We start from the raw sequence: 4814 nt of genomic DNA, 5'->3' as shown, positions 1-4814 counted from the left end.
CATGATGATTAATATATGTATAAACTGTGAAATGATTACCACAATCAAGCTAACATATCCATCATCTCATATAATTTCATTTTTGTGGGCATGTGGCAAGAGCATTTAAGATCTACTTTCTTAGGAAATTTCAAGTATACATATTATTAGCCATAATCACCATGTTCACATTAGGTCTCTAGAATTTATTCACCTTGTGATAGAAAGTTTTTATCCTTTGATCAGTATCTTCTCTTCTCACCTATCCTCAGTCTCTAGTAACTATGTCCTCTCTCTGTTATGATGTGTTCAACTTTTCTTTTTTTCTGTTAAAGATTCCATTTATGTGAGATCATGTGATATTTGTCTAGCTTATTCCATTTAGCATGAAGTACTTCACCTTCATCCATGTTGTCACAAATGGCAGAATTTCCTTCTTTCCTTAAGACTGAATAATATTCCCTAAGTATATGTGTGTACACACACACACACACACACTCTCTCTCTCTCACACACACACACACAGACACACACACACACACACACACACACACACACACACACAATATTTTACCTATTCATCTGTTGATAGACACTTGGGTGGTTTCCATATCTTGGCTACTATGAATAATGCTGCAGTAAACACGGGAAGTCTCAATTACTGTGGCTTTATCATAAGTTTTGAAATCTCATTGTGTAAGTCCTTAAACATTGTTCTTTTCCCAAACCCTCTTAGCTAAGGTTGCATTTATATTTCCACATAAATTTTAAAATTGGCTTATCAATTTCTGTAAAAAATAAATCTACTGGAATTTTATTTAAGATTGCACTGAATCAGGGGCGCCTGGGTGGCTCAGTGGGTTTAACCTCTGCCTTCAGCTCAGGTCATGATCTCAGGGTCGTGGGATCGAGCCCCACATGGGGCTCTCTGCTCAGCAGGGAGCCTGCTTCCCCCTCTCTCTCCACTTGCCTCTCTATCTACTTGTGATCTATCTCTATATATCAAATAAATAAAATCTTTAAAAAAAAAAAAGATTGCACTGAATCAAAAGGTCGATTTGGAGAGACATGGCATCTTAACACTGAATCTTCCAATTCATGAACACTGCAAATATATTTATTTAGGTCTTCCAAAATTTTCTCGGCAATGTTGTCTGGTTTTCAATATGTGAATCTTAAGGCAACTTTTCTTAAATTCATTTCTCATAATTTAATATTTTGGTTGAACTATCAATATAAAAATCAATTGTGTTTCTATACAAAAGCAATGAAAACAATCCAAAAAGGAAAGCAATTCCATTTATAATAACATCTAAAAGAACAAAATGCCTAGGAATAAATTCAACCAAGGAAGTAAATGATCTTTATACTGAAAACTGCCAAACCTTACTGAAAAAGTTAAAGACCTAAAAGTTGGAAAACATCCAGTGTTCATACATAGTGTGATATTATGATTTATAGTAAGAAATACATATTTGGTCTTCATCCTTCTTCTGGTACAGAGCTCCTAAAACCCTTGGAATTCCCTAAGTGATGAGTACAATAAAGGTCTTTTGTTCTGTCAAGTGAGGTGGATTTTGGAAAGCACTTAATTAATGTTGAGGACTGGTGGCCAAAGCAGCCAACCATGTGATTAGAGGGTAGGAATTTTCAGTCCCTCCCCCTCTGACTTCTAGGGAATAGAGAAGGGCTGGACATTAGATCAATCACCAATGGCCACTAATCTAATTAATCATGCCTATGTAATAAAGACTCCATAGGGGGAAACACACACACACACACACACACACACACACACACGTGAACAACAACAAAAGGAGAGGGTTCAGAGAGCTTTTAGGTTGGTGACCATGTGAAGATTCGGGGAGAGTGGCAAGGCCAGAAAGGGCATAAAAATTCCGTGCCCCTTCCCAATTCCTTTGTCTATGGATGGATTCCATCTAGCAAATTAATCAAACCTGAGGAGAGGGTCATGGAAACCTCAGATTTACAGTCAGTTGGTCAGAAGTACAGGTAACAACTGGGCTTGCCACTGGCTTCCAAAGGGAAGGGGGAAGGCAGAAATCTTGTAGGACTGAGTCTTCAACCTGTGGAATCTGATACTATCTCCAAGTGTCAGAATTGAGTTTGATTATAGGACACCCAGCTGGTGTCTTAGAATTAGTTGTTGATGTGGGGAACCCACATACACATCACATACTGGAAATGGTCTCAATTTAGGTATCAATATAGGAAGACTGAATATTGCTAGGATGTCAATACGACCCAAAGCAATCTGTAGATTCAACATATTCCCTATCAAAATTCCAACAGGCTTTTGCATAGAAATAAAAAAGCTGATACCCATATTCATATAGAATTACAAGAGACCCAAGAAAACCAAAACAATATTGAAAAGAGAATGACAAAGTTGGAGGATTCAGACATCGCAATTTCAAACCTTAGTTCAAGGCTACTGTCAATCAAAACAGAAATACTGGCATAAAGGTAAACACAGACAAATGGAAAAGCACTGAGAGTATAGAAATAAACTTTATGGCAATATCCAATGAATTTTTTTTTACAAGGATGCAAAGTTTATTCACTGGGGAGAGAATATTCTCTTCAACAAATGATGCTGGGATAGCTAGATTTCCACATGCAAAATATAATGAAGTTGGACTGCTATCTCCCACTATATAAAAAAACTAATTAAAAATGGACCAATGCTTATCCATTGCACTCCGGATGTGCTGACCCCTGCGATTTCCCCAAATGTGGGAAACTCGACTGCATAATTTGTGGTAGTGGGGGACTGCGTTCGCGCTTTCCCCTAGAAAAAAAAAAAAATGGACCAATGTTAGGAGCTTGGGTGGCTCAGTCAATTGAGCATCTGACTCTTGATTTTGTTCTGGGTCATGATCTTGGAGTTGTGGGATCAAGTCCTCCATTAGGCTCCATGCTTAGTGGGGAGTCTGCTTGAAGATTCTCTCCCTTTCCATCTGCCCCTCCCCTTGCTTTCTCTAAAATAAATCATTTATAAATAAACAATTTTATAATTAATCATAATAAAATAAATAATTTTATAATTAATTGTAATAAATACATTTTCTCTCTCTAAAATAAATAAGTATATATTTTTAAATGGATCAATAACCTAAATATAACAACTAAAACCATACAACTCTTAGATGAAAACATGGGCACATTTTTATAATCATGGATTCTCAGATATGAGACAAAAAACACAAGAAATAAAAGAAAAAAATAAAAGTAAACTGAACTTCATCAAATTAAAATACTATTGTGCAGCAAAAGAAACAGTTAACAAAACAAAGAGGCAACCCACGGGATGGGAGAAGGTATTTGCAAATGACACTACAGACAAAGGGCTGATATCCAAGATCTATAAAGAACTCCTCAAACTCAACACACACAAAACAGATAATCATGTCGAAAAATGGGCAGAAGACATGAACATACACTTCTCCAAAGAAGACATACAAATGGCTAACAGACACATGAAAAAATGTTCATCATCACTAGCCATCAGAGAGATTCAAATCAAAACCACACTGAGATTCCACCTTACACCAGTTAGAATGGCCAAAATTAACAGGTCAGTAAACAAGAAGTGTTGGAGAAGATGCAGAGAAAGGGGAACTCTCTTACACTGTTGGTGAGAATGCAAGTTGGTGCAGCCACTTTGGAAAACAGTGTGGAGATTACTCAAAAAATTAAAAATAGAGCTACCCTATGACCCCGCAATTGCAGTAGTGGGTATTTACACCAAAGATACAGATGTAGTGAAAAGAAGGGCCATATATACCCCAATGTTCATAGCTGCAATGGCCACAGTCACCAAACTATGGAAAGAACCAAGATACCTTTCAAAAGACTAATGGATAAAGAAGATATTGTCCAAAACCATAAGAGACTCTCTTAATCTCACAACACAAACTGAGGGTTCCCGGCGGGGGGGAAGGGGTTAGGGAGTGGGTGGTGGGGTTATGGACATTGGGGAGGGTATGTGCTATGGTGAGTGCTGTGAAGTGTGTAAACCTGGCAAGTCACAGACCTGTACCCTTGGGGCTAATAATACATTATATGTTTATAAAAAATTAGAAAATTATTTTTTAAAAAAGGAAGATATGGTCCATATATACAATGGAGTATTATGCCTCCATCAGAAAGGATGAATAGCCAACTTCTGTATCAACATGGATGGGACTGGAAGAGATTATGCTGGGTGAAATAAGTCAAGCAGAGAGAGTCAATTAACATATGGTTTCACTTACTTGAGGAGCATACGAATAACATGGAGGACATGGAGAGATGGAGAGGAGAAGTGAGATGGGGGAAATCGGAGGGGGAGACAAACCGTAAGAGACTGTGGACTCTGAGAAACAAACTGAGCATTTTAGAGGGGAGGAAGGTGGGGGGTTGGGTGAGCCTGGTGGTGGGCATTAGGGAGGGTATGTACTGCACGGAGCACTGGGTGTGGTGCATAAACAATGAATTCTGGAACACTGAAAAGAAATAAAATAAAATAAATGGAAAAAAAATGAAAAAATAAAGATTAAGAAAGTAAATTAAAAAACTTGTACATCATAAGACATTATCAAGAAAATGAAAAGACGATCTACAGAATGGAAGAGAAAATGTGAATCATTATCTAATAAGGTTTTAATACCCAAAATATATAAAGAACTCCTACAACTCAATAACAAAGGACAAACAATACAATTTAAAAATTGTCAGGGTTGCCTGGGGTGGTCAGTCGGTTGAGCGTCCAACTCTTCATCTCAGCTCAGTTCTTGTTATAAGGATCCTGAGTATAAGCCTCACATTTGAAT

At 37.4% G+C, this 4814-nt stretch overlaps 1 non-coding gene across 1 annotated transcript; it reads left to right on the top strand.

Annotated features, from left to right (window-relative positions):
- Positions 1-2626: 2626 nt before the first annotated feature.
- LOC123927607 lies at positions 2627-2794 on the top strand. Its single transcript, XR_006815495.1, has one exon. It is a non-coding gene; the product is annotated as a U1 spliceosomal RNA (small nuclear RNA).
- The last annotated feature ends 2020 nt before the right edge of the window (positions 2795-4814 follow it).

This window comes from Meles meles, chromosome 1 (genome assembly GCF_922984935.1).
Source record: "Meles meles chromosome 1, mMelMel3.1 paternal haplotype, whole genome shotgun sequence".
Classification (NCBI taxonomy): Eukaryota; Metazoa; Chordata; class Mammalia; order Carnivora; family Mustelidae; genus Meles; species Meles meles.
Note: the sequence above shows the minus strand (reverse complement) of the source record. Positions and strands in the feature narration are given on the sequence as shown.